The sequence below is a fragment of the Camelus ferus genome, chromosome 23 (genome assembly GCF_009834535.1).
Source record: "Camelus ferus isolate YT-003-E chromosome 23, BCGSAC_Cfer_1.0, whole genome shotgun sequence".
Lineage (NCBI taxonomy): Eukaryota > Metazoa > Chordata > Mammalia > Artiodactyla > Camelidae > Camelus > Camelus ferus.
In genome coordinates this window covers 14,044,517-14,054,703 of record NC_045718.1, presented here as the reverse complement: position 1 = coordinate 14,054,703, position 10,187 = coordinate 14,044,517, and the positions used below count along the sequence as shown (strand labels likewise).

The 10,187-nt window shown below is 49.3% G+C and overlaps 1 pseudogene; it reads right to left on the bottom strand.

Annotated features, from left to right (window-relative positions):
- Nucleotides 1–6,026: 6,026 nt before the first annotated feature.
- Nucleotides 6,027–6,146, bottom strand: LOC116659429 (annotated as a pseudogene).
- Between the last annotated feature and the right edge of the window lie 4,041 nt (nt 6,147–10,187).

The following is a 10,187-nucleotide window of genomic DNA, read 5'->3' as shown; positions in this document are numbered from 1 at the left end:
GGACTTCCCAGGGAGCCAGCCTGGAGGAGGCAACGCTCCTAGGGGCGATTCTTATGTCTGGCTGCTAGTCCAAGGCTGCTGTCCACAGTCTTACTGTTTTAGGTGGGGTGGAAGGGGCTGCCTTCTACTGCTCCCTCTCCTCCACCAGCTCTACTCAGAGTCCAAAAGCCCTAAGGCTGGATGGGCTCTCCAGTCCGCTGCACAACATTTGTTTGGGCCTTGCATCCTAACTGACTCCACACTGCAGTTCCAGGATGTAATTGTAAGCCCATCACGACCCCTTCTGTCCTTGGATAGAAATGTGCAGAGACGTAGAGCAGAAGCCGGGGCTGCTCACGCACAAGGGGCTGGAGGTCATGGTGGGTGGGAGATCTTGGATGCTAAGCTTTGCCTGAATGGATGCACGGTCATCTTCTGAGGGATGAGAGGGAGCAACGTGGTCAGGAGCCCCAGCCAGGGCCACAGGGGTCAGGAAGGAGGCAGAGGCATCCCACGAATTTCCCCAGTGGAAAAGCAGGTGTGCGAACACAGGGTGGAAAGTTAATGTATCTCCCAGATCCACATTATTTTCTTTTTCTTCTGCTCTTGGACAATTCCCAAATGACTTGTCCAGGCCTGGCCAGTCCCTCAGCAGAGCCTGGCTGGATGAGGTGAGGGCCGAGAGGTCAGCGCTGCCAACAGGCCCAGGAGTCCCAGATTTGTCCTCTTTCCAGAGCGAGTCGGTCCAGGCTGCCCTGGCAGGTGACCTCACCTGGTCCCCACCCCAGTCCCGTGTTGCAGTCCCGCACCTGGGTGAGAGGGATCGAAGGTGCCGGGCCCAGTGCTCTGGGTCTGTGCATCAAGCTTCTCATTCACCTCTGACTTCAGGCCCCTGTTCTGACAACCAGCTTTCTTCCTGACTCTTGAGGCCCAGTTCCTCATGTCCTGAAGACCTCGGCCTCTCTGCCAGTCTTCTCATAAAGGCTCAGTCTGACACACCTCTCCCTCTGGGGCTGCCGGCTGCCCGGCCCTCCTGCTCTTTGCCCGGGACAGCAAGCCCCCACCAGGCACCCACAGCAGCCACTGTTACTCAGCCACACGGCTGTCCTGCCTTTTCTGCTGAGGGCAGACCTGGATCCCGCTGATTCCGAGCCCTCAACAGCCACTACCAATGTATCAGACCTGGCCTGGGGGCTCCCGTTCCCCCCTAATCTCAGAGGGATACTGACATTATGCTACCTATTTTAGGAAGAGGAGAACTGGGGAGAGAAAGAAGATACAAGGGTCTTACCTGGTTCTTAATCCAGAGTGCACTTATGCCAACTGCATGCAGAGATGTCTACGTGTAGGACTCCGTCCTTGCCCCAACTGGGCTCGAAGCCCACTTCCCCGGCATCCTCTGAGTGTGTCTTTGGGAGCCCCAGGCCCTGACTTACAGTGTCCGTCTGAGGCACTGGTTTCCTAAACCTTGTGCTTCAAAATCACCTGCCAATCTGTTAAAAATGAAGATGCCTGGGGCCCACTCCATTCTTACTAAGAATTCCCTGAATTGGGACCTGAGAGTCTGGTCCTACACCAGTATTCTTTCTTTCTTTCTTTCTTTCTTTTTTCTCTACATTTAAAAAAATCAAAGTATAGTTGAATTACAATGTTGTATTAGTTTCAGGTGTGCAGTAAACTGGTTCAGTTATACACACACGCACACACATACGTGTGTGTGTATGTGTGTGTGTGTGTGTATGTATTCTTTTTCAGTTTCTTTTCAATTTAGGTTATTACAAGATACTGAATATAGTTCTTTGTGCTATACAATAGGCCCTTGTTTATCTATTTTACTATCTTTTTATTGAAGCATAGTCAATTTACAATGTTGTGTTAATTTCTGGTGTGCAGTATAGTAATTCATTTATACATACAAATATATATATTCCTTTTCATACTCTTTTTCATTATAAGCTATTACAAAGTATTGAATATAGTTCCCTGTGCCGTATAGTAGGAACTTGTTGTATAGTAGTTAGTATATACAAATCCAGAACTCCCAATTTATCCCTCCCCACTCCCTTTTCCCCCAGTAACCGTAAGTTTGTTTTCTATGTCTGTGAGTCTGTCTCTGTTTTATAAGTAAGATCACTTTTGTCCTTTTCTTAGATTCCGTATATAAGTGACATCATATGGCATTTTTCCTTCTTTTTCTGGCTTACTTCACTTAGTAGGACATTCTCCAGGTCCATCCATGTTGCTGCAAATGTCATTATTCTGTTCTTTTTTATGGCTAAGTAGTATTCCATTTTATAAATATACTACAACTTCTTTATCCTGCCATCTGTTGATAGACATTTACATTGCTTCTTGCCTTGTCCATCTACACCAGTATTCTTAAAGGGTAGTCCACAGACCAGTGGCCTCATGAACACCTGGGAACTTCTTATAATTGCAAATTCTTCCTCTCTATCCCAGACTTTGGAGATGGGGCCCAGTAACTGTGTTTTGACAACCCTCCAGGTGATTCTGATGCCCACAAAAGTCTGAGAACCACTGCCCTCGGTGATTTTGAGATAGACTCCAGTTTGAGAGCCATTGAGCCAAGGGACCTTCCAGAGTTCTCATTCCAGCTGCAGCTCCTTTGGGCAGCCCAGTGCCTCCCAAGAGGTAAGGAGAAAACCCTGCAACATCTTCAGTCTTCTCTAGGTGACTGGCATGTTGAAAGGGAGGAGCTGGAATGCACAACTTCTCCAGGCTATTGCTATATCTGCCATTGGTTTCTGCTGGCTGCTAGACCACTAGCCAGCCAAAGGCCCTTCTGAAAGGTGCTATTCAAAGTTGTTAGGTGAACAAACACCATTGCTTTTTTCCTTTCCCCTGCACCTGGAGCTGTGACCAGAACTGTTGGCTGCTGCCTCTGTGGCCCCAGGAGAGGGTCAGAGTAAAAGAAGCTCCTGCTGGGGAGCTGGGCCCCTGGGAACGGGCTGGCCAGAGGGTGAGGAAGAGGGGCTGCCTGCCAGAAAATAGGCCCAATTTCTTGGAGTGAGAAAACCAATCCCTTGTCTATATCCTTAGCATGGTGCTTGCATTTAAAAGGTGCCTGAATGGTGTGCCGTGCCGAACGCTCACCAGATGGCCTCTGGGGGTCTCCCAGTCTGAGGGGGACACATGGACAGGCCAACCATCCTCAGACAATCCAACTGCAACATTAGAACCAAGATGGGAACCTATGTTACAGCCCAATCGAGGGGCAGGGCACTTTGTGGGGAGCTGTGGACCTTTATGGTTGCAGACAGAGCAGAGATTTGCGTCTGTCCTGCACTCTGTGGCCCACATCACATGACCAAAGCAGGGCTCCAAGCTGAGCTGGCCGCTGCACAGAGGGAACCACACAGTTGTGCGTCCTCTCTCAGGGGTCTGTGCTCTTAATCACTTCTGCAAGGCAGTGTGAGTCCTGGGTTCTGATTTTGGGTTATTTTTTTAACCTCCCATCCTCTGATTCACTCAGAGGCTAGGAATAAACCCACTGGTATGTTATAAAATCATAAGGCTTTGACTTGTTGAATTTGAACCCCAGAAGGAGTCAACACGCACTCTCTCCCTACTCATGGCCCGGAAAACCCTTCTTACTAGCAGGGGGATTGGGCACCTTCCATGCCCTTTCCCAGCCTCAGTCTTTCTACCTGCAGGATGACACTGTCACCCTCACAATGCCCTGATACCACGTTACAAGCATTTAACAAATTCTAAGCTCCTACTTACTCTCTCCTTTAGGCTGAAGAAGCCAGTGCCCCAAGTCCATAAAGTGGTGGAAGTGGGGCCTGAGTCCAGACGTTACTGAAGGCAAGCTTGTGAGCCCGACGCACCGCGAGGCCAAACAAATGGAAATGTCGGAGTTTGGAGCAGAGAAAGGTTTATTGAGGGCCAATCATGGAAAACGGGGTGGCTCATGCCCAAGAAAACCCTGAACTCCCTGAAGGGTTTCAGCAAAGTACATTTAAAGGCCTCGTAAGGGGGGGGGGGGGGCTGTCACAAGGTACGTGATCAGCTCGTGCACAATTCTCTGATTGGTTGATGTCAGGGTGGCAGAACAGTCAACACTATAAACCCCTAAGTGCCAGAAGTTCTGGGGCCATACATTCTCCATTATCAAGTAGTTAATTTCTTCCCTTTTGTAGTGGTTTTAAGCATCTGAAAAACTCAGGAAATATACAAGAGATGCTATTATCTGGGTACTTCAGAGAGGAGCTGCAGCAGAGGACAGGGGGAGGGAATCTGAACCTGGAAGACCCTCCAGGGACCTGCTGAGTTACAAGAAAGCAGAGTAAAGATGACGGCAGAGATGGCAGTGATGCAGCTGCAAGCCGAGGAATGCCAAGAACTGCTGGGAGCCACAAGAAGTTAGGAAAAGGTAAGAAAAATTCCTTCCCTGAAGTCTTCAGAGGGAGTGTGGCCCTTCTGATACCTTGATTGCAGACTTCTGGCCTCTGGAACAGTGGAAGAATACACTTCTGTTGCTTGAAGACACAGAGATGGCCGTAACTTGTGCTGGCAGCCTTAGGAAACTAAGACGCCCGTCTTCCTCCCAAACCTGAAGCATGGCTGCTGACCCCTCCCTAGCCGGCCCAGTTCCCATCAGCAGCCTCTGCATTCTCACTGGTCTCCACCTTCACCTGGCTCTCCAAAAAGTAAAATAATGTATTACACGTGAATCATGCTTTATCAACGATATCAGTTTTCACTCAGCTCTCACAGCCGCCCGGAGAGCTTTCAGTTTTGTTGACTCCACTTTATAGATGTGGAAACGAGACAGGAAGGGGGCAGGGCACAGCCATTTAAGGAATAAAACAGCAGTTAACACCAGGATGGTGAAAAATTCAACCCCCAGTAGGCCTTGAGGCTCAAGATGGTGGGAGATTTGACTTCCCTGAGTTTCATTCTATGCTCACTGTAACACATTAGCATGGTGAATAACATGCCCACAGGCGCCATGACAGTCCCAAGGCTGACCACAACCGGTCAAAGAGTGGGAAATGGCCAACTTCCTGGGAATCCCCGCCCCTTCCCCAGGGTGCTTAGACGGGTCCTTCCACTTGTTAGCATATGAAGCTATCATGCCCATAGAAACTGGCAACACCGCCCCTCACGAACGCCCTCTCTCTCTCCCTCTTCAGAGACACAGCCCGCACTCTGTCTAAGGAGTGTGTACCTACTTTTACTCTAACCTAAGCACCCAACTCCCACGCCTCGTGGCCTTTCTCTTGCCTTTTGATGCATCTCTCTAAATAAATCTACCTTTACTCAACTGTGGCTCGCTCTTGGATTCTTTCCTGTGTGACGCCCAGGACCCACACTTGGCGGGGCATGTCGCGGGGAGTCACCTGAGGCCTGGGACACAGCCCTCCTCACACCCCACATCCATTTTTCCTGCATCAGAAACTTCCAGCCCTTAGGCATCCACTTGCTCTTCTTTGGAAAACAAAGTCCTGATGTGTGTCTGCCTGAGCAGAACTAACAGCCCTGGGAAATCTCTGGCCTCACCGCAGCTCAGGCCGACCTGTCACAGCCCACGTCTCCTCCTTATCGGAGTCATCAGTTCCACTCCCTTGCTTATGTCAGCCCATGTCTCCATCTTACTGGAGTCGTAAATCCACTCTCCTCCCTTATACCAAAGCCCCCTTCCTGGCTTATAGCCAATCCGAAATCTGTTCCCCTGTCCCTTTGGGCTCACAGCCCCTTCCTCACTGAAAGGCCCTGCACCTTCACACGCGGGGTCACACAGGCACCTCTTGTCTGTGTGGCCCTCTTTTGCCCGTAGCAGTGGACTATTACACGTTTCCTTTGTTCTTAGGCTTCTCCTTGCCTTTGGTAAATTCTTTTTTTCTTTTTAATTGAGGTACAGTCAGTTTACAGTGCTGTGTCAATTTCTGGTGCACACGCAACGCTTCAGCCATACCTGAACGTACATATATTCGTTTTCATGTTCTTTTTCACCGTAAGCTACCACAAGACGTTGAATACAGTTCCCTGTGCTCTACAGTATAACCTTGTTTATCTATTTTATATATTCCAGTCAGCATCTGCAAATCTTGAAGTACATTGCCCTCGGACAGAGGACGTAGATATTAAACTGACAAGAACAGACACTACAGTTGATCTTAGCCAAAAGGCTGAGAAGCGATGCCTTTGGTCAATTCTCTTACCACCCATGACACCGGCCTGCCATGTGTCCCCCGCCAAAAACTGAGGACCAGAGAGATTAAATGGACTATCCTGGGATCTCATGAAAGATCCAAGGATGAACAGAGAGATTCTGACTTTATGCCAGGGTTCTTTCTCTTTAAGCTTTTGTTGTTGTTGTTGCTGTTGTGAAGTATAGTAACACACACACACATAAAAATGCACGAAACACAAATGTATGGCTCAGGGTCAGCAACACTCACATAACCACTAATGAGGTCAAGGAAGGGGACGTTGCCAGCTCCCAGGCACCCCCTGTCAATCACTCTTCCCTCCCTCCGCCCCAGGGTGACCGCTGTCCTTTGCCAGGCCAACGCTCTTTTCACCAGACCGTGCATTCCAAATTGACCTTTATGTCAGTAAGAATCAACGAACGCTGCAGTAAAAAGACAGAAACCTGTGTGCTGGGGAAACACTCCAGGCTTCTTCCTCTAAGGCTCAGGAGTTCCCTGAAGCTAGGACTTTCCAGGGCTCTTCTCCATCCTACTCTTTAGGTGAAAAATGAAAACAAAAACAAAACTCCCAAGTGGTCTTGACATTTTCAGAACTCATAAAATCTGGCCGTGGCTGCCACTTTTTTGAAGCAGTCAAACCATAGACTGTTAGCAAGGAAGGAGGGAGGTGGGAGTGCAGAAGGATGGGCCCAAGGGCTGGGATCATGGATGAGTTAAAGAAACAAAACCATAATTACAAAGTCTCCCAGGACAGGAGACTTCTGTCTGCCACTTCTCCCTCCCCTCTCCTTACAGAGGTGCCTCTGCTACTTGCGGGGTCAGCCAGATCCACAGGATTTTAGCCTAATCTTGCCCGGAGACAGGAGTAAACCACAAGGATTCTTGGGCCTTTCCTGCCTGAGGTTGTGACATCTCTCTTCTCCAGGAGTCTGCATTCCTGCTCTTGGTATCACAGGGTAAGGCATGTCAGGGATGACTAAGAGAACCGGGGCTGATCAGAAAGCTCCAGCCAGGAGTTTGGGCTGTCCTTCCCTTGCCTGACTCCTGGAAAGTCACTTAACTCTTCTGGGCTGCTGATCCAGCCCTCTGCAGCAAGGACCACTGGTCAAGCCCCTGTGGGGTGGTGGTGAGTTAACACTGATGTGGACAGGAAGTGCTCACGCAGATGCCCAGATGAGAAGAGACAGGTAGATGGAGTCTCTGCACGGGGGGGCCCCTCTGGATTACACACACCCTTGAGCTGCCCCAGGGGGAGGCTCTTTGTAACTATTCCTGCAGATGAGCCACAGGCAGAAAAACCAGGAGCTCTGGAGGGACAACCGGAGTTCAGGGGAAGTGACAGCCCAGCCAGCTGCTGGGTACATTCAGCGCCACTCCGCACCTGCTGTCAGGCTGCTGCTGCAGAGTTGAGGCCCCGGGAGAAGGCAGCACAGTGCAGAGGGCCAGGAGAGGGGAGGGGAGGGCTCTCTCTGTTCGGTTCTCTTGTCTCATCGCCTTGGGCCAGGGCAGGGCAGGTCCCTGAGCCCAGGGGGAAATTCACACTGTTGGGATTTTTTTTCTGGGGGGAAGTCATAGCCTGAGTTCCTGAAAATCTGTTTGAAGAAGACTGGCTTTATGGACTAAAATGGAAAGCCCTCAATTTAGTTCAAATTCTACTATTTATAGGGAGCTTGAACAAGTCATTTTCGCTCTGTGAGCCTCAGTTTCTGCATCTGATAATAATAATAACGTTCTTAAATTTACTGAGTATGTATTATGCGCTGGGTAATAAGCTAGATGCTCAATATGCATTCTCTTTAAAACCTGCCCTGTCTCCCTCACAGGGATGCTGTGAGAGCCAACTAGAAAATGTATTCCCTCAAAAAGTTAAGCACAGAGTTATGTTTAACCGTATGACCCAGCTATTCCACTACTAGGTGTATACACCTGTCAACTGAAATAAATGCTCAGCCTCAAAGTTGAGAGTTATGCTTTATTTGGTGGACATTTCTGAGGACTCAAACCCCTTCAAGCCCGGGATGACAGCCTCCCAGAGCGCTCTGCGGGACTGCTCTGAAGAGATCAGGGAGGATCCAGGATATATAGGAGTTTTACCAAAAGATCAAGTAGTTGGAACATTAAAAGATTACTTAACTGAAGAAAACCAGACATCTCAATTTAAAGAGTTTTAGCACTTTTCTATGTATGGGAGGGACCAAATATTTGGGCTCTTTGAAATCATTCCTTTGACACGCACCTAGCTGTCTAGGGCCAGTGTCCTGTCCTTTCTTATTCTGAGCCCCCTCAGGGTGCACCATTGTGAGTGGCTGCAGAGGCCGGGCTGCAGGCTTGTCATCACTAGGGGGCGGTGGCGGCCGCTGATGACTCGATGGCTTCAGCGTTCTTTGTTTACTGATACGGCTTGTAATATTTTTTGTTCACATACCCACAGGGTTGAAAACAGGAACTCAAACAAATACTTGCTCAGGAATGTTCAGAGCAACACTATTCACAACAGCAAAAGGCAGTAACCACCCAAATACGTGCCACGGATTATTCTTCAGCCATAAAAAGGAATGAAGTCCGGATACACGCTACACTCTGGGTGGACTTGGAAGACATCATGCTGAATGAAAGAAGCCAGACAAAGAACCACATCCTGTATGATCTCTTCTATATGAAATATTCAAAATAGACAAATGCAGAGAGATAGAAACCAGATCAGTGGTTGCCGGGGGCCATGGGGGAGGGGAGAATGGGGAATGATTGCTTAATGGGTGTTTTTCAGGGATGACAAAAATCTTTTGAAGCCAGAGTGGCAGTGGCTGCATAACATTGTGACTGCACTAGATGACACTGAATTGTACACTTTAAATGGTTAACTGCATTTTTATCTCAATAAAATATATGCTATATGTATGTGAAAGTCTTTTCAACATGCAGTCTTTGGGGTACATGACCCGTGGCTTGTTTACTCTTCTAAAATGAGAAGGGAGGACGGCAGCTTGCCTGAACTCTCCCCTAAAGCACATTGCAGCCATGCTCCACCACATATGGCTCAGTTCAGCCTCCCAGGGCAGTGTTGTTGCCAGACTGTGTGAGCATATGTTATCCGTGCATACACTGATGTGCCCACAGGCGGGGGTGCTCTGCGGAGTGGTCCACAGTTGCCACGAGGAGTGAGCAAATGTGCTGAGAGTTCCTAATTCACCCATCTTGGGTATTAGGGAATTATCAGCAAATCCAGTGAGTTCCTATTAGCATCGAGCATCTTCGTACATAGTAGTGCCCATCAAGGCTCACAGAAATGCAGGACCAGCTCCTGAGACAACAGCAAGCAGGAGGCTGTGGGGCAGTGGCCATAGTGCAACGGGCAGGCACGATCTGCTTTTAGCTAATGAATAATACACCACAGTCCCCTGGGCCTCCTCCACGGATCTCCAGGCACTTAAAAGGTACTGCTTTCCCTGGGAGTGTTCCTGGAGAGGCAGGGGCCAGAAGGGGAGCTGGAGCCTGTGGGGCTGGACGTGTGCCATGGAAAAGGAATGTGGCCACATTGTTGCTGCTCTGGGCAATCCAGGTTGGTACCCAGGCCTCCTCTACCATTTGGTCTGAGTTTATTACTTTGCATGAAGATCCCAGTAGGGCTGGGTGGACAGGACTCTGTATATAAGGTGAAGGACTATGAACTCACCAGGAAAAGACTGCTTTCTTAGACTGCCAAGCAGAAGGGACGACCAGCTCTTCTTCACCCATCCCCTGCTCCAACCCCCACCAGATGCGGGGGTCCAGCAGGCACCTGGTCACCAGCCTCGGGAGAAGCTGCCTGGCTACCCCTGAGGCCACATCCATAATGACCCTGTAAGAGGGAAGAACAAATCTGACTCCATATTAGACCTGTTCCATTAGCTCTAACCCTGGGCTCTGTTTCCTGTGCTTCGTCACGCTGGTTCTGCCCCTTTTGTAAAAGAACGTTTCCTGTAGCCTGAAATAAACAAGGTGGCCCATTCTCAAGGCTCTGACTTTTGAGGGTATAGTACTTTTCCATTC